The sequence below is a fragment of the Lampetra fluviatilis genome, chromosome 48 (assembly GCF_964198595.1).
Source record: "Lampetra fluviatilis chromosome 48, kcLamFluv1.1, whole genome shotgun sequence".
NCBI classification, from domain to species: domain Eukaryota; kingdom Metazoa; phylum Chordata; class Hyperoartia; order Petromyzontiformes; family Petromyzontidae; genus Lampetra; species Lampetra fluviatilis.
This window is the reverse complement of record NC_136322.1, coordinates 5640174-5666487: the sequence shown is the minus strand read 5'-3', so window position 1 is coordinate 5666487 and position 26314 is coordinate 5640174. Positions and strand designations below refer to the sequence as shown.

The 26314-nt window shown below is 47.6% G+C and overlaps 1 pseudogene; it reads right to left on the bottom strand.

Annotated features, from left to right (window-relative positions):
• On the bottom strand, positions 1–26093 carry LOC144948135 (receptor-type tyrosine-protein phosphatase beta-like; annotated as a pseudogene).
• Between the last annotated feature and the right edge of the window lie 221 nt (positions 26094–26314).

Sequence of the window (26314 nt, the reverse complement as noted above, 5' to 3'; positions counted from 1 at the left end):
CTATTCCCGTGGGCGAACGACTTGGGGCTCGGTGACCACCGGGGCTGGAGCTGAGACCGCGGCAGCAGTGCAGACGACCACCTGTTTCCGCTTCAGGACCTCGTGCGCCTGGATACTCGTTGCAACACGCAACGAACATATGTCTACTTCGTCGGCTGTGTTGATGGGGACCCCCAGGTCCTGCGCCAACTTCAGCAGTTGTTTCAAAACCATAGCGTCCTGCCCCTCCTCGTCCATACGAGGGAACGCGGCATGAACGAGAGCCAACAACGCCATGCGGTAGGCGAGCGCGGTCTCCGTGCCCACCTTTTGTCGGTCGTAAAATTGGTGGCGGCAGGCCGAAGGTGGTCCGTACACTTTGGCCATGAGGCCCAGCGCAGCCTTGAGCGTGGAGCGGGCCGATCTTGGTGCGGACCTGAAGGCCGCGAGCGCGTTGTCGTCCAACATGGCAGGCAGTGCCCGCAGCACGGTAGCGTCGGACCAGGCCGACATCTCTTGATGGGCGAGAAATCTTCGCTGGAATGCGCCCCAGTCCCCGCCTTCCTCCTTGAAGGCTGTCAACGCGGGAAGACGCTGCTGGAAAATGATGTCGTCCTCTGCCTCGTGACTCTCCCGCGCCGCACCGTCGACCTGCAAAATGGCGGCCCCTATGGCGGGTGGCTGATGGCGGCCCGTAGCGCGCGCTCATGACGTAAGCGGCAGGGATTGGAGGACTCCCGCCACGTGTTGCTCGCAGTTCCTGCCAATAGATGGCCGCTCAGCAGAAATATCGGGAATTTCAAAGTCATTTTGCCAGGCGGGAGTGCGCGTCGGGGAGTCCGGCATCAACCCCCAGCCGCTCGTTGGGCGCCCATGAGGGGTCCTGTGGCGCCGGCATCTCCTCCTCTTCTCCCCCTGATGCCTGCTGGCCCGAGTCATGGTGGTTTTCCTCCCGGTCACAATCGTGAGTCCGATGAGTCTTCCTGGTATCCATGGCTGGAACGACTGTTTCACTCTTGACGCCAGTTGTAGTATTGTAAATTACGGCGGGAGACCACTTGACGGGTGGCACACTTTATTAACACTTGTCTTGCCACAAAAACACGTGTGGTCACTACAGCTCACGCTACACATTCCACCCGACACGTGTGGTTACTACAGCACACGTTACACGTTCCACCCGGCTACACACACACAGGCATTCCAGCCCCGTAGCATCTGGGGGAACCTACAGACCCACCCCAGCTTGGGTATGGGTCACGACCACTGGGTCCCGCGGCCCGGCCCTCACACGGACGTCCGGCCCCGGGTCCCAAGGTCCCACCTCTGAGCCACACAGGGTCCCGGTCCTTACAAGGACAGCGGGACTAGGTGTCTCAGGGCCCTATCTCTTCCTCCTCCGTCTTCCGTCTTCACTGGTCACCAACTCCTCGAGCGCCCGCGCGCACCGCCTTATATAGCCCTCCGCTCCCGAGGAGACGGAGCCTATGTGGATTGCGATGTGAGCACCCACCCTAGTCGACCAATCACCACGCGCTGCCACACGATCCCTTTTTCCAGCTTGTGTCAGCGCACACAACCAATCACCACGCGCTGCCACACGATCCATCACTGTCAACGCGCGTCACCACTACACAGCCAATCACCACGCGCTGCCCCACGATCCCTACTGCCAGCGCGTATCACCCCTACAGTTGCATCAGCATGTGCCTATTATGTCAGAATACGCGTGGCTGAATATTCGAGTCAAAGGCACTGCATCTTGATCGCTAGGCAACATGTTTAAACGAGTATCTATTGACCATCATGATGAGGTATGCATTGATATATATATTTGCCAATATGACTGAGAGGAGTTGCTTCATTTTTGACGGTAAAGATTGTGGGCTTTCAGATGCGCGTCTGCAGCCGTCTGAAACGATCTTCCAATATTAGGAAGCCACTGGACCTATGCACTTTTACATGCAGGTTGAAGTCCTATTTCTTTATAACTGCTTTTTGTGTGTTAGTTCGTTGTTCTTCCCTCGCAACTCTGATTAGCACGGTTGGCTACATATGGTGCAAACGAAGTTCAACATACATACAAGGGCAGGTGTGAAATTCTTCCGTATGGCTAATGTAGATGCAGAGCAACAACTACAATTTCACATTAAGGTAGTCAAGCCAGGTAACCGCGTCAGGAGCAGCAGCATGTATCACTGTGATGTCTCCTTTATATTTGTGGATCAGGCATTGGGTTGTCATATGTTGCACAGTCACTGTTCTGAATGACCACAGTCGCACACTGGACAGTTTAAAATTTTCCATTTGTGGATCAGGTATCCACATTTACTGCCATGGTTTGTGCAGATACCGCTTAGAGTGTACCATGAGCTTTGTGGAATATTAAACCCATGGATATACTGCATTGGGTCTTTCACAAAGTATTTGTGAGTGATTTTGAACTCCATTCAGCTCTCCATGATTCATCGAGGTTGAACCTGCATTGAATAATGGGAAGCACATTGGTTCAAAAGGGCGTGTGTGACTTCAAGTAATGACGAAGGACGTTAGTAAAGTACTGATGAATGGCAAGGCGAGTTTCCTCGATTTGCAGTACTTCCGCATGTTTGCAGCGTTGCGGCGGATGGGTGGGGAAGGCATATTTAGCGGCACGGGCAGCCAGTGTGTTGGGGTCCACTTGAGGGTTCCAATGATACACCACTTTGTAGTGTTCAGTTGGACATCAACAAGTCGAGTGTGACAACTTCTGGTCCATTGGTGCATAGTACTCGGCTACAGAGTACACAAGGACCATCATTGAAGTCCGTAGCACTGGTGCTGATATTCCCCAGCTTGTGCTTGCCAGTTTCTGGACCAGGTTGACCCTTGTTTTGGTCTTGGCGGCTACCTTTTTCAGGTGGTCGTAGAATGTTAGCGTAGGATCCAGCTTCATTCAGACATATCGGAGTAGGGTCGTGTCGCAGTGTTGCCGCAGAATGTCACTTTCAGAGTGTTCACTGGTCTTGGATTTCTGGAATATAGCCACAATGTTTTTCGCAAGGGCCAAAATTTTGTCACAGTAGCTGCATCCAAGACGGAATCCAGCTTGTTCTGCATAGATTAGACTCGACAAGGGGGGTGATTCTCAGAAGGATGATGTGTTCCAGGAGTTTATAGGTCGTGCACAGGAGTGATATTGGCCTATAGCTTCCCGGGTCGACCATTGCCTTCTGCCATGCTTTTGGGATGCATCCCGTTTTCATGGTTTTGGTGTACAGTTTTGCCAGCCATTGGAGTCCCCTAGGGCCTAAGTGATGGAGGAATTTTGGGGAGATACTATCTAGCCTAGCAGCCTAGAAGGGCCTTTCCAACCTGTGGGCTGCTCAACTGGCTGTACTGTCGGAATAGGTCCTGGGTCTCTTTTGTCCAGCAGGGGTAGTCTTTCTGGAAGCATTGGGGGTTGCTCTTCTTTGCAGCTGCAGTAAGGAGGCCAATAAAAGGGTGATAGCGTTCTGCTGTCATGGGAATGACTCACCACTCTCTCTACAGCCTACTTATATTGGCCCAGTCAGCTTTGACCAGGTTCCATCTTGGTAATAGTTTCTACACAATCACAGGGATTTTGATGCCAGTGTGGGTGATGATGACCCAATGTTGACTTTTGGGGAATCTTAGAAGTATCTTGTGGGTTGTGTGAAGTGTGCTCCCACGTTAATCTTTGGAAACGATGCTGCTATGCAATGTAATACTAAATCATGAAAAGCTTTGTCATCAACATTAGCCGTGATCAATATAATTATGGATGAAGTCCTCCTTAAGACATCAGAATCCCTCATTAATTCTATAATGTAACAGTCCATCTAGCTCCTGCAGTAGAACTGATTTCATCGTTCCATCTCCAAGGTGAATACACTCCCATGCACGCTCCCTCCTATTGATGCCACTCAACCACTGGCCATCGTCGCTTCTAATAGCATGCCCTGTCTCCCAGCCTGCACTTCTTCACGAGTCTTTGAGCACTTTTCATCTTTTGTCCTATAATGTAACAGTCCATCTAGCTCCTGCAGTAGAACTGATTTTATCGTTCCATATCCAAGGTGAATACACTCCCATGCACGCTCCCTCCTATTGATGCCACTCAACCATTGGCCACCGTCGCTTCTAATAGCATGCCCTGTCTCCCAGCCTGCACTTCTTCACGAGTCTTTAAGCACTTTTCATATTTTGTCCATTATTACCCCTGTTTAATAAACATACATCATAGCATTCGGTTTGCAATGAAAACTAATGATCCTGTTTTAACATGCTGAAATGTTTTGTTTTCATTATTTAATAATAATTTAGGTCTGCCTTCTAAAACTGCACTATATAATTAACTAACGTGTTCCGGTTGTATTACAAATTGTTTATGAATTGCTACATGATGGTTTTTTTTATTTAACTATCATTCTTAGTTATATTTTGTAGTTTTAGGGACATAGACACAGTTGGCATTGGTAAATAAAGTTGTGTTAACCATGGAGAAGTCGACATGTATTTTACATTTTTCAATGAAGTATACGAAACTTTGTAGATCAATGCAATGTATTATAATGTAATGACCATTTATCTTCGAATTTTGAATTCAATTATTTTAACTTGGCTCAAAACAAATAATTGTTTTTAACGACAGTGACTGTTTACAAATGTCTCCTAATAAAATACCTAGATTATATTTATCGTGAATGCTTTTGCATGTGAAAATGCGTTTCTTCTGTGGTGCTCATCCAAATGATTATGTAAATATAAACAATACATATACTTACAGGTTTTATTCGTGACAATGTCTGACGGTTGGGAGTTGATGCCACTGTATACTGTTACATAAGCGTTATAACTTCTTCCAGGGACCAGATCAGTAAATGCTTGTGTTGTAATGGTGGAGGACAAAATGACGCTCTTCACTGCTGTTGCGTTGTACGTTTCACTTAAGTAGACCACGTAGTAGTCAATGTCTGAAATAGGAGCCACCCATGAGACCGTCATGGCTGTAGGGCTGCTGAAACTGATGGTGACATTGACCTTTGGAGGCACTGCAACAGCAAATAACAACGTTTGACACAGACTCGGATAAAGAGCTGCGTGTATATCGTTAACTAAAGTTTATAACGTAACTTGCAATACGTCAGACACATGCTAGATTTGAAGTTTTTGTGACTGCAAGCATCCATACTCTTTGGTTCTTTCGGTAAATTCACGTAGGTGAAAAAAAATATTATAATAATAAAAGTAAACGTCATGTCTATGAACGTATCCGTGAGCATAAGTCAGATCTGAACCACGGCAGAACTAATTCCTCCGTCATTGCTGATCATTGCTATAACGCTGTGGGCTCTCATGATATTGTTTTCTCCGAGACCAAGGTATTCTGCAAGTCGTATGGCTACCATCAAAGATTTGTTCATGAAGCCATCCAGATATATAAATATAGACGTAACTTCAACCGAGAGGATGGATACAAATTGAGCAACTGTTCATAGTTGTTCCATCTTATTTACCGGATACTAGTCTATTTTACCAAGTTAACTGCATCCTCAGGATTTAGCAGTTCGGCTATTTGGTTTGTTTTGTTTTGAGCACCATCATCTGTTTTGGTCGCAACCGTGTTGGTGCTTTGCTCTCCCTCTCCCCCCGCGCACCTCAAGGCTCCGTATGCACTTACTTCTAGCCCACCCCTGCCCAGTCTCACGTTCCAGTCTCTAGCGCACACGCAATGCTTCCCCTCGCCTTATCCCCCCCACCTCCCTCTCTGACTTATATAAACCCCTTAACTCCAGCATATCTCCCACTTCAGTAAAAAAAATATTGCTGTGGTTGTCACACCTGATGATAATTGCTTGTGTTGCAATCGAAACGTCGTGATTTAACTTTTTTTCACCTACGTGACTTTACCGAAAGAACCAAAAAGTACATCAGATAAAATATCGTATTTACAATTCCTTTGATATGGACTTAAGATCAGTTCAAGAACGGAGGTGCCAGAGAAATGGAGATGATGTTGCTGCTTCAGGGGAGGGGAACTGATGCTTTTTGGGGTACAGAGAATTACATTTACATTTAATAAAAAAAATTGCACTGGACTCAAGTTACGTCTTTCTTTCCCCGTAATGAATAACTCACACCAGGCACGTATGTATGTTGAACTTATTTCGCATCGTTCGTAGCCAACCGGGCTAATCGGAGGTGTGGAGGAAGGACAAACAATCTAAACACAAAAAAAACATTCTAAAGAAATGAGTTTGTTAATCAGGATGATTCAAAAGTGCATAGCTCCAGTGGCTTCCTAATATCAGAAGTACGAGCATTCCATACGGCCACAGAAGCATATCGCAATGTGCCGTGTAATGTGGTGAACCTCGTTCGTCAGCCAAAAGCCGCCGCTGTGACGACTAGAGTTTGTGTGATGGTTTAGTTGTAGTTACTTACAGGTTCTACTCATGACTGCATCTGATATCTGGAACAGATCCGCGCTGTGAGCCTCTATAGAGACAGAATAATTCCTCCCAGGAACCAGTTCATTGAACGTTGTTGGTCTGGAAGTTACATTATTGGTTTTGACTGAGGTTCCGTTTGCCGTCTCTCTCAAGTAGACCAGGTAGTAGTCCACGTCAGAGGCAGGGGCTGCCCACGACACCGTCATAGTCGTCATGGTATTGGCAGTGATGGACAAAGTAGGTTTGGAGGGCACTGTGAAATAGTGACAGGCGTGGTTTACATTAATAACTTCAGCAGCAAAGGAAAATATGAAGTTTTCACCCTACATTGTTTTTCTCACACCACTGGGTGGACTGAGGATAGGGGTGGTGGGAGAGGGGGGGGTTAAAGACACTTGCCCATTGTTTAACTGATGCCATTTAAGATGGAATCGAACTGGTGATCTCTGGATTGTTAAGTCTCGTGGACTAAAGCATTACACCATGGCAGCACCCATGTCAAAATATGGCCCCCTGTCACTGTTTTCATCTTATTATCCATGAAAAGAAAACTCCTGTTAGCCACTGCTGCACCCATCTTAATAATATTACAGCCTGTTCTCCTGAAGAATACTGCATTAAGAAAAAATCACGTTAATAAATAATATATAATATATGGGGTAAAATACAGTCCCCTATAACATGTGAGATGCATGCTCAGTCAAAGACTTTAGTGCATGGGTAACATCTAGAAGCATCCAGCAGCATCCCAATGCCTTGTGCAATGCTGCACCGAGGCAGCCGTACGACCACTTATTCCTATTTCTGTTCACTCGATCGCGTTATATCCAATTCGAATTCACGTTATATAAACAAAACACGTGTTCCCTAATACATTAATCCCGTTATATCCAATTCGCATCATGAAAACAACCTGCGGCATTATAGAACAGACTAGTCCCTCTGCATCACCTTCCCTCCCAGTCTCTATAATCCCGTGTATATTTATTTATGGATGGCATTCCTTCCATGATGGCGATGACTTGTGACATACTTACATGTTCTCTCCGTGACAGTGACTGATATAGTATATGATCCCCGGATGTTGATTGTCACGAAAATAAAATAATTCCTTCCAGGTACCAGACCAGTAAATGTAACGCTCTGTGGTAATGTTATTCTGGACAGAAATTGAATATCTGGTCCGTCTTGACGCTCTTTTAAGGAGATGGTATAGGAGGACAGGTCAACAGAGGACATGTTCCATGACACCGTTATGGTGGTCGCATTCTTGGCAATGGTGCTGACATTGACTTTGGCTGGCACTGTGAAAAAATATCATTCCATGTTGTAACAGCGCACGTTCTACGTTATAACAGCGTGTGTTCTGCTTTACAATGGTGCGCGATCCACGATACATTGGTGCACGTTCTGCATTATAACGGTGCACATTCCGCTTTCCAACGGCGCATATTCCACTTTACAACGGTGCGCATTCTGTGTTATAATAATGATGCAATTCCATTTTATAATGGCACACATTCCACGTTATAATAATGATGCACGGTCCGCGTTATGATAATGGCGCCCATTCCATGTTATAATAACGGCACGCGTTCTGTGTTATAATAATGGTGCACATTCCGCGTTATTACAGCGCGTGTTCCACATTATAATGGTGCACGTTCCACGTTATAATGGTGCGCAATCCATGTTATACAAATTGTGTGCATTTTGCATTATAACAATAGCGTTCTGCTTTATAATGACGCACGATCTGCATTATAGTAATGGCGCATGTTCCACGTTATAATAATGGAGAACATTCTGCTTTATAACGGCTTGCGTTTTGCTTTATAGTAACTGTGCACATTCCGCGTTAGAATAATGGCGCACGATCCACGTCATAATAACGGTGCACGTTCCGTATTATGATAACGGTGTACATTCCACGTCATAATAACGATGCACGTTCCGCGTTATAATAACAGCGCACGTTCCGCGTTATAATAATGGCACACATTCCGGGTTATAATAACGGTGTGCGTTCTGTGTTATAATAACGGCGCACATCCGCGTTGTGTCACAACACATGTTAAGCAAGCACTTACTGTACAGTACAACAATCGTTTGCTGCACTGCCCCCTGCTGCATTATGCAAACCCGTTGCAAAGGCTGTTAAAAAAAGAATCAACCCATACAATATCCATTAAATATAATGATCATCATAATAACGAAATGTGTCGAACCTCGCATACAGTATGTGTTGAGGCAGCATAACGAAGGGCATTTGAGGTAAAAACTCGGTGAACAAGTGATTGCAGAGCAAATGCGATGTGTAAAAACAACAGCCGGAGCTTGCGACTGCTCTTTCTGTTTTTAGTTATGTTTTTGTACACTACAATACAATTATATAGCATCTAGATGCAACCGCATCTGCAAATGCTTCACTTGGAAAAACATTGCTTTAGCTCCGTGCTTGTGAAAACAAATGGGGCTTAAGTCTTGACTTGAACAAAAAAAGCAGCTCTCAATGCGTTAAAAGTTTCAAGGGGGAGAGACAATTCCAGACATTCGAGAGCAGAAGCGACCTCCACCGGTTGATGACTGTGGGCTTTGTAAGATGAAGGCCTTCATTTTGTGGGTGGTTACAACGTCCCAAAAGGTTAAAGTAATATGAGAGAAGAGAGGTACAGTGAGGGAAAAAAGTATTTGGTCCCCTGCTGATTTTGTCCGTTTGCACCACTGACAAAAAAATGATCAGTCTATAATTTTAATGGTAGGCTTATTTGAACAGTGAGAGACAGAATAACAAAAAAATCCAGAAAAACGCATGTCAAAAATGTTATAAATTGATTTGCATTTTAACGAGGGAAATAAGTATTTGACCCCCTCTCAATCAGAAAGATTTCTGGCTCCCATGTGTCTTTTATACAGGTAACGAGCTGAGATTAGGAGCACACTCTTAAAGGGAGTGCTCCTAATCTCAGCTTGTTAAAATACATCTGTTCACAGAAGCAATCAATCAATCAGATTACAAACTCTCCACCATGGCCAAGACCAAAGAGCTCTCCAAGGATGTCAGAGACAAGATTGTAGACCTATACAAGGCTGGAATGTGCTACAAGACCATCGCCAAGCATCTTGGTGCGAAGGTGAAAACAGTTGGTGCGATTATTTGCAAATGGAAGAAACACAAACGAACTGTCAATCTTCCTCGGCATTGCGCTCCAAGCAAGATCTCACCTCGTGGAGTTGCAATGATCATGAGAACGGTGATGAATGAGCCCAGAACTACAAGGGAGGATCTTGTCAATGATCTCAAGGCAGCTGGGACCATAGTCACCAAGAAAACAGTTGGTAACACACTACGCCGTGAAGGACTGAAATCCTGCAGCGCCCACAAGGTCCCCCTGCTCAAGAAAGCACATATACATGCCCGTCTGAAGTTTGCCAATGAACATCTGAATGATTCAGAGGACAACTGGGTGAAAGTGTTGTGGTCAGATGAGACCAACATGGGTTTCTTTGGCATCAACTCAACTCGCCGTGTTTGGAGGAAGAGGAATGCTGCCTATGACCCCAAAACACCATCCCCACTGTCAAACATGGAGGTGCAAACATTATGCTTTGGGGGTGTTTTTCTGCTAAGGGGACAGGACAGCTCCACCGCATCAGAAGGACGATGGACGTGGCCATGTACCGTCAAATCTTGGGTGAGAACCTCCCTCCCTCAGCCAGGGCATTGAAAATGGGTCGTGGATGGGTATTCCAGCATGACAATGACCCAAAACACACGGCCAAGGCAACAAAGGAGTGGCTCAAGAAGAAGCACATTGAGGTTTTGGAGTGGCCTAGCCAGTCTCCAAACCTTAATCGCATAGAAAATCTGTGGAGGGAGATGAAGGTTCGAGTTTCCAAACGTCAGCCTCGAAACCCGAATGACTTGGAGAAGATCTGCAAAGAGGAGTAGGACAAAATCCCTCCTGAGATGTGTGCAAACCTGGTGGCCAACTAATAGAAACGTCTGACCTCTGTAATTGTCAACAAGGGTTTTGCCACCAAGTACTACGTCATGTTTTGCAGAGGGGTCAAATATTTATTTCCCTCATTCAAATGCAAATCAATTTATAACATTTTCGACATACGTTTTTCTGGATTTTTTTGTTGTTATTCTGTCTCTCATTGTTCAAATAAACCTACCATTAAAATTATAGACTGATTTTTGTCAGTGGGCAAACGTACAAAATCAGCAGTCGATCAAATACATTTTCCCTCACTGTATGGAGGCACAAGAGCACGAAACCGTCTTCAAAAAAAGCAATCATTGCAATCTTAAAAGTGGATCTGAGACTGACATGAAGCCATTGGAGTGAGAGTTGGAGTGCTGGTGTGAAATGACATTTTTATAATGTACGGGTGAGGAGGCATTGCAGGGCCATTCTAAATCCATCAGAAACCGTCAAATATGGTCAAATGTGGAGACTGCAAACGAGTGAATTGCAGTCGTCCTAGCGAACATTAATAATAATTGCGTCCGTGGATCAAGGTCTCAGAAGCTGATGGAGTAAGACGATGCCGTTATGCCGGCGATGTTGTGCAGGCGCAGAGGTAGGAGTGGTCCTACAGAGCAGCGGTAGTAGCTGTAACGGTGAGCGCTACGCTGTGCTTCGAATCCCGAGACCCAAGTTCGATTCCCGCTCATGGCCACCAACACCAGTGACGACTATCTGAACCGATCCAGGGCTTCCCATAGGTCGGCTCAAATGGGGGTAAAAACATCGCCAACCTGCTTCGTGTGCCAAAGTACCAGCCTACATAAGTGATGCTACTCTATTGACAGCACTTGCTCCAACAGTCTAACAATGCTACACAGAGGATCCTTGGATCTTTGAGGTCTCACAGACCTGGGAAATGCGGAGCGTGAATGAATGCTCGGGATGTAGAAAAACTTCCATGGTTGTTACACCCTTGTTTTTCACAACGTATAGCAAGTCCAACGCTTCACGCTGGGGGGGGGGGGGGTGGGTTGCGTTTGTTGTATATATTCGGTTTTGAAAAATTATAAATCAAAGAGGGTTACCGTCTCTTGAAGTGTGACCTCCTGTTACCATGTTTTCCGTTCACTCTCATAGGTTGTAAGTTAAAAGAAAAAGAAACATTTTCCACCCCTTATCTTCGTATGTATCCGTTTTTGCGGTGTTGACAATGTAAGTGACTCAAGGTATGTTTTGAGCAGTGTTTACAGTACGTCCGTCGTACTTTGGACTTTTTCCATGGTGTTTGATATCTCACGGGGAGGCGCCCTCCCTACATGTGTAATTTCTTGCTACCACGTGCTTCTGGAAGAAAAATGTGTTTGGAAGGCTCTGATTCTATGGGATACATATTATCTTGGTTGTATGTGATTGAGCTTCTCCACATTGGAATTCTTCTGGATGACCCTCGGTCTAATACTTCATAATTATTATTTGGTTTATGTTTAACCAAGATTTGTGATCTACCATCGTTGTTACTACATGTATTCCGAGGGTTTTATTAACCTTTGTTCCCAGTCTGTATCCAGGGATCCGTGCTTTTTTTTTCTCGAGTTATATTTTGATATCCTGGGGTTGGAGATATAACTAAGTTTTGACTTAAACTTTCGTGACTGCCGAAATCCATTCTTTGGTTATTTCGGTAAAGTCGCGTAGATAGAAAAATAGTAATACAAATAAGGTGAATAATATTAATATTAAAATAATATGATAAATAATAACCTGCTAATGTAGATTGTAGCCTGGTACTTAATCGGAGTGCAGTCTATAATATCGCCTTATTCTTATATCCAAGCTTCGAACTTTTACCGTTGTATTAAAAAAAAAACAGTTATCTGTTCAATCCTTCTCCTGTTCTCGCCACCCAGGAAGAATTGCGGCGCCTGTTGCTTGTACGTGTTTTGTGGAGGCGTTTGAAGCCCGGTAGAGATTTCCCGAGAATCTCATTATCAACCACCAGGGTTTTTTTTTTAGTTAACTTTTATGTCTACTTCCATGCCTGGTGTGGCTTGTGAGAGGCAGCTGCTGTTTGGGGGGTGGGGGTTCGCATCACCCATTTTGTGCCCCAAGCTACACCCCGATTGATTATTACAACAACAAAACAATTGACAGAATTTACCTTAATATACATTTTTAAAAAGGGGGCATATATATGTAATAACAGCCACAGAGGGTTCACGTGGGGATTGGCTTGCCAGTCCTGCTTGTAGCCAATAAAGGTTGAGATAGGGACCATGGCCCATGCGTCATCATGACAGGCCATCAGGGGGATGGGCTTAGCCATTCGGGGCCCCAGCTAATGGGGAGCCGGATGAGGGGCGTGGTCCCGGGATTGACAGGGAACCATCGAGAATGGTCGGAGCTGTCCATGGATGATTGGCTGGGGGAACCACGTGACGAAGGTGTTAAGAGCGAGGGGAGGAGAACGATCGTGAGCAGACTGGAACAGGAAGAGAGCAGGGTCACGCGCGGACGGGGCCGGGGGTTGCCACGTGCGCGGCGGGGACTTAGTGTGTGGTCTGTCCTCTCTCCGTTGTCTGCCAGCAACGGAGAGTGAGTGAGCAAGGTGTATCGTGGAGTGAAAATAAAAAGGACCGATTCCGAAGCCGTCTCCTGAAGGATTATTACACTGGTGTCAGAAGTGATTCTGTGACTGTTTGGACGATCGTCAAGATGTCTAAACACCTCAGAAAAAAGAACCTGCCCGTGCCTCTGTCGGAGGAAGAAGCTGAGACGGATGAAGATGAGCTGTTAGGAGCTACAGCCCTGGTGCCGCCGGCCGGGGATGCTCGCCTCGACGCCTCTCAGCGTCGACTGGGAGAAGATGCGACCATTGCAGGATCGAGAGACGAATGGCGGCTGATGGCGGAGCAGATTGAGTCGTTGCGCGCAATTCTGCTAAGCCTGGTGACCGCGGTGGCGTCCTCACCAGCCGTTGGTCGCCAGATCGCCGATCAACTGGACGCCGCGGGAAAGGGTCCTGCTAAGGAATCGGGCCCCGCCATTGCTCCTGCCACGCGGGAGGACACCGTCGTCTTGGGTGGGGCGGCTGCGTCGGAGTCGTCAGCCGCCATTTTAGGCGTGCCTGCTACCACGCGGCCGCCGGACGCCATTTTGCCTGCACCGAGCGGAGAGCGGGAACGGCGGCCGGAGACACCCGCGGCACGCGCCTGCCACTGTGGACATCGCCCTCCACACATAAAAGAATTCACCGCCAGAGGCGATTGGAGTGCTTTTACGTGGTGCTTAGAGTCGGCTTTTAGATCTGTCAACTGGACGGAGGAAGAAGCGCTGGCAGCGCTACCTACGCTGCTCGATGATGTGTCTCTGGGGTCTTCCGCGCCATCCCGGCGTCCGAGAAGAAGACACTGCGGGATGCGTTCACAGAGATGGCGGAATTTTACGACCCGCCGACATCGGCCACCAGGAAATTCATGTCGCGTCGCCGGGCACCGGAGGAATCGCCGTTGGCCTATCGGGGGGCGTTGATGGCGATGGCCATGGCCGCCTACCCCGACGCAACGGCCGAGCATTTGGATCCACTCATCCTTTCCCGCATGCTGGAGTTGTCTCAGGAGCTCAACATCTCGCTACCAGTGTGCGGCCACGAACCGCTTTCATCGCGGTGGGTGGCGCGCTGCCTGGACGCTAAGTTTAATATCAAGCGATGGGACCAGATGGCGGCGTGGACGGGGAAACCCGAGATCGACGGGCCGCCGCTGGGGTGGTCTCCGCGACTGGTTGTCCACTGCTCCGACGACTCAGGCGACGACGACATGTTGGCAGCGGCTGTTCCGCGTAGGATTCCAGGCCGCCGGCTGCGCGACCAGCAGGGCGACTACACGGGCCGACCGCGTGCGAGGGCCGGGTCGTCCGACCGCCGGCCGATGTCGGCCGCGTGTTTCAAGTGTGGCAGACGGGGCCACTTCGCCCGTGACTGCCGCTGCCGACCTCTGCTATCGCCTCCTCCGCCAAGGGGACCTCCATCTCCTCTACCTGCCGCGGAGCTGCAACAACCTCGGGCGAGTCGGCACAATACAGACACCTGGCAGGTCGTGTCACATCATTCATCCACTCGCACTCATTCTTACACTCCTGGAGCCAATTTTACTTCTGCTCCATTGACACGCTCTGTGACACAGTGGAAGAAATTGGCTCGCAGGATTGTGGCTGTGGCGTCGGGCTCGTCGACGGTATGTGGTACCATCGAAGGCGTTGACGTCCGTATCTTGGTGGACACTGGCGCGTCGGCTACCATCATTTCGGATGTGATTTTCCATTTGTTGTCAATTCCTGCGTCGAGAATACGCAAGGTTAATGATGCGTGTGTTGCCGCCAATGGGGGGAGTATGGGTATCTGCGGACAGGTGGATGTGAGCATCGCTATTGGAAATATCACCGCCGCAGGACCTGTATTAATTTCTCGCTCGCTAGCTGTTCCATGCTTGTTGGGGACGGATTTCCTGCGCCGGATGCCGTTGCGAATACGGGTCGACCAGGACTGTTTGGAAATGCTGGGGGGCCATAGGATGGCATTCCTGCCTTCCCTGCTGGCCAAGGCGCCTACAGGTAACGCAGTTACTGCTGTAGTTACGGCTACGGTGGAAGTTCCATCGGGAGCGCAAATGCTCATTCCGCTACGTTACCGAAAACCGCTTCAAATGGGAAGGGGTGCAAAAGGCGTGCTGTTATCACCATCGAATTCCGTATCGAAATCTTTTTCTTTGGCGGCGGCACAAACGATTGTGCGCCCGGGTCAGGCACCTTTCATACATGTCTTGAATGGGGGACCTGATCGCGTTGTTGTTCCGGAGGGATCGGTGCTGGCTCACTCCACTACCGATTTCGCCTCTTGTGAAAAACCGCCGCGCGCGCGGATGCCTGCTCATGGATCTTCGCATGATCGTTCACAAGAACGCTGGATCACGGATTTATGCGGAGAGAATTCGTCCTTGTCTAATGAACAGAGGAACGCCTTGCGTTCGCTGTTGCTGCAGTACGCTGATGTGTTCAGCAGGAATGATTTGGACCTCGGACGCACATCACTTTTGTCGCACCATATTGAAACCGGTGCATCGCCACCTGTCTGTATGCACCCTCACTGCATGAGCCCCGCGGAAAGGGAACACGTGCGTGGGGCGGTAGATGAATTACTGGCGGCGGATATTATCTCGCCATCCAATAGTCCTTGGGGCGCGCCCGTCGTCTTGGTTAAGAAGAAAGATGGTAGTACGAGGTTTTGCGTTGATTTCCGCCGGTTGAACAAAATCTCGGTGGCGGACGCATACCCCTTACCGAGGATGGATGACTCATTGGATGCGTTATCGGGTGCAAAATTATTTTCCACCCTTGACCTGTCCTCGGGCTTTTGGCAGCTTCCCCTCGATGACGAGTCAAAACACAAGACGGCATTCCGCACGCCGCAAGGCCTCTTTGAATTTAATCGGCTGCCGATGGGCCTGAACGCGGCTCCGGCCACGTTTCAGCGGCTTATGGAATTGGTGTTGGCGGGACTGCAGTGGGAAACGTGCCTCATATATCTGGACGATATAATTGTCTTTATCCGCACGTTCGAGGAACATCTCCAAAGACTTGAGACAGTTTTTCAAAGAATGCGTGCGGCTGACCTTAAGTTTAAACCGAGGAAGTGCCACCTCTTTGAACACTCCGTCCGTTACCTGGGTCATATTGTCAGCTCGGACGGTGTATCTACTGACCCTCTGAAAACGAAGTGTGTACGTGAGTGGCCCACACCCACTTCAGTGGGTGATGTTCGGCGGTTTATTGGATTCGCTTCCTATTATCGCCGCTTCGTTAAGAACTTTGCGACGTTGGCAAAACCATTACACGTTCTGACTGGCAAAAATCAAAGGTTAAAATGGGGGGCGGAGGAAGAAAATTCCTTTAAGGCACTTCGGGAACACCTCGCCACGGCACCTACGTTAGATTACCCTGATTTTTCACAGCCGTTCATCCTTGATACGGATGCTAGTGATATCGGCATAGGGGCCGTTTTGTCGCAGCGCAAGGACGGGGTTGAGAGGGTGGTGGCGTATGGCAGCAGGGTTCTGTCCCCTGCGGAAACGCGATATTGCGTGACAAGGCGGGTACTTTTGGCAATTGTTCATTTTGTTCGATTGTACCGACCGTACCTGTATGGACGAAAATTCTTAGTCCGCACTGATCATGCGGCTTTGCAATATTCCCTCAAATTAGATCAGCCGTCAGGCCAATTGGCCCGGTGGTTGGAATCGTTACAGGAATTCTCCTTCGATATAACGTACCGAAAGGGAGCCCGTCATGCGAATGCTGATGCGCTCTCAAGGCTGCCGCCCGCTCCTCCTTGCACTTACCTGACGGGCACGCACCGCTGCGCCGTACCGCCCACGTCGCCCTGCCCGGTTATGGGGGCAATAGCGAATGAGGACGACGCAGGGGCGAAAGCGAAAGAGAAGGACCAGCAGGTGTCGGTGGACACCGATGACACCTTACGGTTGCCGCACGCGGTCTGGTTGCGCGAGCAGGAGGCCGACGCCTCGCTGTCTCCACTACGTAAATTGGTTGGGAAACAGAAATCGCGATTGGGAGGCTGGAAGTGGCAGAGGTTTCGGGGTAAGTCGGGATTGCTAATGTGCACCGACGGGGTGTCTGACCGACCACGCTTGGTGGTGCCTACTTCGCTTCGCTACGACCTGCTCCGTGCTCTGCACGCTGACAAATTGATGCACCTCGGTGTCCAAAAGACTGTGGCCGCGATGCAAAAGGATTTTTTCTGGGCCGGTATGACGGAGGACATCAATGATTTTGTCCGCTCGTGCCATGACTGTGCGAAAAGGAAACCGCCTCGGAACCACTATGTACCACCGTTACGTTCCATTGAAGTGTCCCGTATTAACGAATTAGTGGCTCTCGACATTCTGGGGCCGTTTCCCCCGTCGGCTAGGGGCAATAAATACCTTCTGGTCGGGGTGGAATATTTTTCTCGATGGCCGATGGCCTGGCCTCTGCCCGACCAAACGGCAGCGTCCATCACCGACGCTTTCTTGAACGGGTATGTCATGGACAAAGGGGCACCTGAAAGGCTGCTCACAGATCAAGGCCGGAATTTCTCCTCTAAATTGCTTAGGGAAGTTTGTGACGCGCTGGGTACAAAGAAAGTTCGCACTTCCCCATACCATCCACAAACAGATGGTATGGTGGAACGATTCAACCGTACCCTTTCCGCTATGCTTTGTCACACGGTCAGTGAAAAGCAAACCGATTGGGACTTGCACATACCAGGCGTCTTGGCGGCATACCGCATGGTTCCGCACACGTCCATGGGATACTCACCGTTTTTTTTTATGTATGGCCTTGAAAATGTTCCACCCATCGATGTGCAACTGGGTACTCCGGCTAAACAACCGTCCCGCTCCCTGCCTGACCACGTGCGTGAATCGCTCGAACGAGTAACGGCGGCGCGAGAGGCCGCCCGGGTGTGCGACGGCCCGTGCTCAGACAAGGAACGAACGGTACGCGCGTCGATCGCATACTCGCATGCCTTGGTCGGTGGGAGACCTGGCGTGGCTCCACTGCCCCCAAGTACCGGCGGGCACATCCCCTAAACTGCACAGGCCATGGTGGGGGCCTGTGACGCTCGTAGATATTCGGAACTCGCAAAGTATCCGTGTTCAATACGGCAAACGTCGGTGGTACGTTCATTCCTCGCGACTTAAACCCTATGTTGACGCGCGTGTCGGTCCTTCATCCCCAATAGCTGACCTGCCGGGTTCTGCTGGGCCGACTACGCCGCGTGATACGCCCGTTGATCCCAGGGGGGATTGTGTTGTGCCTCTTGCAGATGAACAGGTTCTGAGGGCTGAGGAAGCCCCCGCTGCCCCCCCTCCAACGGGGCCCGCCCTGGACGTGACCGAGCACCAACAACCGACTTCTTCTTTGAGCCTGCCACCTCCTGTCCATCCGGAGGCAAAGCGACCTTGCACTGGGAGCGGAGAGGGTCCCACGTCGCGTACGCGGTCGAGATCTCTTCCGTTTCGTTAACGTCTGATCGTTTTGCTGATTCCCTGTCGTTACCGCGCTGCAGGGGCGCCCTAATGTATGTTGTGATTTTTATTATTATGGGTGACTGTTTAAATGTTGTTAGGCGCGGAAACGCCGGTTCACCCTCAAATTGTTAAATAAACGCACCTTGGTTCACTAATAAGATGTTGCGGAATTGGTTCTTCACCCTTTTCCCAGCCGAGACGGCTAAATTTTTTTCACCCGGGGGGGGGGGGGGGGGGGTGATGTAATAACAGCCACAGAGGGTTCACGTGGGGATTGGCTTGCCGGTCCTGCTTGTAGCCAATAAGGGTTGAGATAGGGACCATGGCCCATGCGTCATCATGACAGGCCATCAGGGGGATGGGCTTAGCCATTCGGGGCCCCAGCTAATGGGGAGCCGGATGAGGGGCGTGGTCCCGGGATTGACAGGGAACCATCGAGAATGGTCGGAGCTGTCCATGGATGATTGGCTGGGGGAACCACGTGACGACGGTGTTAAGAGCGAGGGGAGGAGAACGATCGTGAGCAGACTGGAACAGGAAGAGAGCAGGGTCACGCGCGGACGGGGCCGGGGGTTGCCACGTGCGCGGCGGGGACTTAGTGTGTGGTCTGTCCTCTCTCCGTTGTCTGCCAGCAACGGAGAGTGAGTGAGCAAGGTGTATCGTGGAGTGAAAATAAAAAAAACCGATTCCGAAGCCGTCTCCTGAAGGATTATTACATATACAACACGTTCCCGATGGAGTGTGAGAGAGATCTTGACTTAAAGCTTTCGTAACTGCAGGATTTCATATTCTTTGGTTCTTTCGGTAAAGTCACGAAGATAAGTTCAAAGAAAATAACTATAACTAACGAAAAAAACTACGACGTTTCGATTGCAACACAGGCGGTCGTCATCTGACGTCATCTGATGTCATCTGATGACGACCGCTTGTGTTGCGATCGAAACGTCGTAGTTTTTTTTGTTATTTTCTTTGAACTTAGCTATGTGACTTTACCGAAAGACCCAAAGAATATAAAGAAAGAGATGGCGAGTGAAAAAGACAATGGAGTGAGATAATGCTTCGCACGCAAATGATGCCAAGACAAAGACTGAGGAAAAGAGGAAGGCACGACGTGTTCATATATAAGTAAACATTTATGTTTATATATATTTGGACGTATTGGCGGTACACCAGTTGCAGAATAATGCACCGGTCCTCATAAAACAGTCCTGATGATGTCATTATTGTCAGAGCGTGTTTGTTTGCATGTCCGCCAGAAGTACTGGTGCATAATGCAGACTTGATTCCTTGCAAAAGGTATAATCAATCTGGTGTTTCAACAGATTAACATCTCCTGTTTTATTGCCATGAAGGATAAAACCTATTCTGATTTGTCATAGTCCTGACGACGTCGTTGTTGCCACTTGAGTGAGATGCAGGACTCTCCATCAGAAGTTGCACTCAGATTCAGCAGCCGCGTCCCCCATTCGAACGTGCAGTGGTGACACCACGAGTCGTAATATTTTAATGCCACCGTCCGCCAAATAAATTATTCCGAAAATTAATCAAGGAACCGGCTGACCAAGTCTCTAAGGGCACAAGGAGTCCAATCTTGCCTTTTTGGAGCACGGAGCAGTCGATTGTCATCAGGCTGGGCGCTGCTATATGGCAACAGACTGCGAAGCTTCGTGTTCAGCCCTGCTCACTTAACGTTCCGTCTAACCACCGCTTTGGCATCGCGAAAACTGATTTTGACACACCACCACGACCGGCGGTTTGCGAATCGCGGGAAAATAAATCATCATTGCGCAAACACGTTATTTTGTTATATGCCGTGCACCGCCAATGTACAGCCAATACGTTCATGTAAACATAAATTATTGTTACACGTCCTCAAGCCCTTGCTCATGACATTGGAATGACATTGAATTGCAGATTTGAAAATACTTACAGGTTCTATCCATGACCACATCAGATTCGTGGGAGCAATAAGAATTTATCGTCGCCACATATGCATAGTAGTTTGTGTCAGGAATCAGATTGGTGTATGTGATGCTACCCGGAGACTGCACAGACGAGGACTGGGTTATGTTGCTTTCGTCTTTCAATCGAGCGTAGTAAATCAAACTGGAGGAAGGAACCTCCCACGAGAAGCTCATGCGTGTCATTGTCTTGCCAGTAATGGTGACATTGACTTTGGGTGGCACTGAGAAACAGCATTAGAAAGTGGATTAGTAACATCAGCAACATGTTCACTGTTTTTCAACATATAGCATTATTCAGTACATTTCGATTTCGCAGTTTACATTTCGTTTCGCTTTAAAGTGCATTCATGTGTTTTTTGTTTTCGTTAACACGTTCTTACAATCGATTTCGTAAAGATAATTTATTGGCCATGTATCGCGGTTCTGTACGTCACATTTCAGGGTGGTACTGCAAAACGACCAGTAGGGAATAACAAATGCATTTAGGGTGCAACAGAGTAAATCAAATCACTGAGAGTTCTCAACTTCGATTTGTCAACACTTGGAACAAAAACTAAAAAATCAGTGTTACATTGCCCTTTGCTTAATTTAATCACGTGAATGTTTCTGGAACGTTGCTAGCCTGCATGATTGTCATGTGGCAAGATAATTGATGTCAGATGCATATGTTTGTGCATCCTTATTAATGCCAGCTTATCTTAAGTGACAAGGAAGTTCAATTAAATGTCTCTGCAGTTGTTACAGTCTGTGTTGTCCTCCCTATTAAAGTGGGTGGCCATCAGGACAGTCGTCCAATCCTGTTAAACCCGTCCAGATGTCCAGAGTGTTGTAATGATGTCATATAGGGCAGTCTGCACACAAACGCCACCCTCCCTCAGCAGTTAGCTTGGGAGATCATCTCTGCCCGGTGCATTTCCTGGTCTCAGACTCTGGATCGCCTTCTGTACGTCCTCAACAGATGGCACCTCAGCCAGCCGTTCACAGGTTGTGACTACTACTTCCAATATTTGAGGCACGGCAGTCCCAGTAGGGTCATCCCAACTTTTCCCGATTATGTTTTTTTTGGCTGAGGTATTTCCTCTCCCCCAAGATCTCACACAATGTTCCTATGGTCGGAAATGTCATCACCATTTCTCTCCCATATTGTTATCTTGTTTTTAATAGAAAACTAGCACCCCACGTGCCCCTTTTGGACATGACCCCTCCCTTTCCTCCAGCCAGCCAGGCAGCTAGCCAACGAACCTTAAATAATATACCGTAGTATTATATGATAGTACGAATGATATGGTGATGCATATGTGCATACACACTTGCACAGACAGCTGTGTATACGTGTGTGGCGGTAGTGTAGCGGTTTGCACTATGAACCCGGCAACCCGAGTTTGATTCCTGCTCAGGGCCAACACCAATGCCAATTATCTAAACCTGTCATGAGCCTCCCCTAGGTCGGCTCAGCCTAAAATGAGTACCTGGTGCTGTGTGTTAACATCGCCACTGCAGAGACAGGCGGTCGGGTGTGGTGTTGGTCATCCACCGCCTCGTGTTTCCTTGCCGATCTTCATTGGTGCTACTACTTGCTAACAGCACTATCCCCAATAGTCTGTCCAGGCTTTGGGGTGGGGGTTTTTTTTGTCTTTGGTGAGGAATTAGTGGCATCCCAGTCTCGACCTCCATTCCTCACCGCATGGAACCCACAGCACTCGAGGCGGTTTCTACCCACTTTCACCTGCCTGGTGGTGTTACTCGATGACGATGGGAGGACTTCAAAGGGCCACTCTATTACTAATTGCAATTGACGGGAAATTGTTTAGTTTTCTTTATAAATAGCAACCAGCACATCCTTTGTACGTAACCATCTGTATGTACCCCCCACCCACCCTGCCAGCTAGCCAACCAGGAAGGAAGCTAGCCATCCAGGCAGAACACTCTTTTTTTCAAATTGTGATAAGGAAATTAAAACTCTATGGCGGTGCCATCTCGCAGCAGGTCACTCACATGTGCTGTCGTACACGGTGGATGAGACGTAGCTTCCGCCAGTGCAGTTGACAGTTATGGCAATGCTGTAGTATCTGTTAGGCACCAGGCCCGTGAATGTGAAGTTGGAGGCGCTCCCATAGATGGTGAAGGGGGAGTATGTGAATGTCGACCGATCGTACAATTGTAAGCCGTAGCTGGTGGCGTCCACGCCGATCTCCGTCCACGTGACTGTGATCGTTGTTTCACTCCTGGCACTCACCTGCACTCCTTCAGTTATAATTAATGCACAAGTATCTTAATAAACAAAGCAATAACAATGACAAATAACAGTCTTAGACAGTCCTCTGCTACTTAAAGGTCACCACCCCTGTGTCACAGGAATGTGAAAAATAAATTCATAGCTCAATGGATTCCTCCAGTATAAATACATATTTTGATGATTCTGTATTGGTGAAAGGGTAGGAAATAGAGCTCGGATAGCGAAGGTTTGGCAGAAACAGTTCAGCTATCACTGTCAAACGGATGATATTCATGGCCGGATATATAATTCGGGTCACAGGGTTCATAGCGCAGTGCACTAACCACTGTGGCACCACTCCCCACCTCCGTGTCTAATCGTTGTAATACGAAAAACACCGCACTGTAACCCTGGGGCCGGCCCAAGACACGCTGGTGGGACTACGTCGATCTGCTGGCCTGGGAACGCCTGTTAATTTCCCAGGAAGAGCTAGAGTATGTGTATAATAGTGTATAGTAGTGTATCGTATAGTAGTGTATCGTAGTGCAGTGTATAGTAGTGCTGAAGTATGTCGCCAGGGAAAGGGAAGTCTAGGCCGCTACTACTCAAGAGGTTACCGCCACGACCCTCACCACGACAAGCGGACTGAGAAACGAACGAATGCACTGGAAACATTTTTTTTACAAGTTCTGGCCATCTGTCGTTTCCAACGCTGTGTCCTCAGCCAGCAGTGGACGTCAGGGATCGTCATTGATATATCGTTGCGTGAGTAAAATGTTGCGTCCGTGAACCCTCCTCCAACCGACACGGCCAATTTAATGAAGTTGCCACGGTGCGTTGGAGAGCCAATGTCGCAATATTTCACTATTGGATATTGTTCGCCGATTCGCTGATAGTTACAGCCACCATCATTAGGCCGTTTACACAATTCCTGAAACTGCCTGATTATGCTGATTACATCAGCGAACCGGCAAAGCACCCACTCGTTTAAATGCTTATACAACATGCGACAAAAATGTTTATGGGCCGCGTTGGGTGGTAGACGGCTTTTACGACACAAGTTTGGTCAGATAATTGCATAGCCCACTCCAAAAATATATGATGAATCGTATTGACTGCGGAAACCAACGTGTTAGGTTAAAACATTTCAACAATACGACGATCAGCATTGCATCAGTTGTCCACAAATATTTAATTAAATGTGCATCGTTTGTGTGATGCCATTGACATTTTCTTGGTTCTTTCGGAAAAATCACGTAGATAAAAAATAAAAATAATAAAATAAAAAATAAATTGAAAATAATAAAAGCAAAAAACCACGACGTTTCGATCGCAACACAAGCGGTCTTCATCAGGCAGAGAGGAAAAAAACGTTTGTGTTGCGATCGAAACGACGTGGGTTTTTTGCTATTATTATTCTCAATTTTTTTTTATTTTCTATCTACGTGACTTTACCAAAATAACCAAGAATATGAATTCCTGCAGTCACAAAAGTTGTAAGTCTAAATTTATGCCATTTATTGTTCAACTTCAGTTCGACGTCAGCCATGAGGAGTCTAACCTTTGAACTTTACAATCGATGAAGCAGATGTTGTCAGTTACACAATTGATAAAAGTTAATCAATTATCACAAAACCGCGAACATTTTGCAAAGCACGAATAATAATAATACATATTCATTTTGACATTAACTTTAAATGCTATGCACACCAATAGCGATAGAACAGTTTAACAAAGCAGATTAAACACTAATCTTGGACCTTACCTGAAACGATATCTCATGGTTTTCCACACTACGACAACCTTAGGACAACTCCATTTTTTCACGAAGGCAATGCTTCCTCCATCATAAATACAAGGAGTTCATTGAAAATGTTAAACAGCATCTCGCACCATTAAGGAATCGCTCGCGCTGTGTTCTTGTCTTCAGGTCTCCTTGTTTCTCTCTTGTGCTCATGTTCTTGTCTAGCTGCGTCTGGATCTCTCTCAGTGTATCTGTTTATCTCTGCATACCTCTGTCTCCTTTTGCCTCCGATCATTCCCATGTCTGCTGTTTTCACTATTTGCCTGCCCTCTCTGTGTTCATCGCTCACCCATTCTCTCGTTGTCCCTCTGCGTCTGTCTGTCTCGTTTACCCGATGCCTGTCTCTCTAGGCCTGTCTCAACGACGGTAGGGTACGGTGATAGCCTCACCACCGATCCCATAATGTGCCATTCCGGCCTTCATAGGCGCTGCTACTCGCTAACAGCACTTTCCCCAACAGTTTGTTAAGCTAATACGGGGCATCTTTGTGTCTGCATCTATGTGTGCCCATCTCCTTGCTTCTCTCATTGTCTCTATGTCAGTGGCATATTAGCTACATCAGCTCAGGGGGTGCGGAAATCGATCAGGTGGGGCCCCAAATAGTGTGATTGTCTCTTCGCACGGTGGCACATAGAGGCTATTCGATATCGTAGCTCATTTTGTCCTAACTACATTGTAAATACACTCACGTTGTCTCAAATATTTAACGCCGTAGGGGCGCTCCGTCTTTGCAAAATGCAGCCACTGCAGCTCCGTAGTGCCTCTTTGCAATATAATTGTCGCGTATCTAATGAAATAAATATCCCAGAAACGGAGTTATAATGTGAAAGCATTTTCATGAAAATATATTGAAACCGCAATTGACATTGTTATCGAAAACAAATCTCATTGTGGTTGTCAAGAGGGCCCCAACTCATAGCTTTGGTTACCAGGGGGCCAAGGCGAACCCTGCCCCTACGCTAGGCGCCATGGTGGCTAGGATATGTTAACTACCTGGCCTGCTATTTATGAGGTCGTCGGTTTCATCCCGACCCTGACGCCTGTATATTTGGAGTTTGTATTCTCTCTTCCAGTGGGCATGTGTATTTTTCAACTGGGTCCTTCTGTTTTTCCCTCCACATTTAAAATCAACATTAAGACAGTATTTTGCTGCTGCTCTAAATTTACATGTTGAGCTAGAATTTGTGATAGCCAGGTCACTTCTGAAAAAGATCAATATAGCTCAATGGGCCTTACCTGGTAAATAAAAACAAGTTTTTCGCTTATAGTTACGCTACTGCTCTGTGTGTGTCCTATCTCTTTGGCTAGCATATTGTCTGTGTTTGTGTTCTATCTCTTTGGCTCGTCTGCGTGTGTTTTATCTGTTTGGCTCGCATCTTGTATCTGTGTGTCTGTGTCCTATCTGTTTGGCTAGCATCTTGTCTGAGCGTGTCTCTATATCTCCATCTCTAGGATCCTCCTCCGCGTTTGCCCCAAAATATATTTTGTTTCGCTGATCGTGAGCACAGGAAATGGCGAGGGTATGTTTTACAGGGAAATTAATGGTTGCAGGCTTACCTGATATCTGACAACCATTTGCAACTCTTGCGACCTAGGGCAACAACAACCGCACCATTAAAAATTAGCATGCATTATTTTAACGTCAGCTTGTTAATCACGAATTTACTCACCGATACTGTCTTATTCATAATAACGTTTTTTTTGGGTTACATCACGTAAGTATAAATGTGTCGTTAACGACGCATTTCTCCAAAAAACATTAATTATGAACAATACTGTAATTGCCATTGTTTATCATCGGCACCATGTCACAAAAATTAAGCATCTAATTAGAAC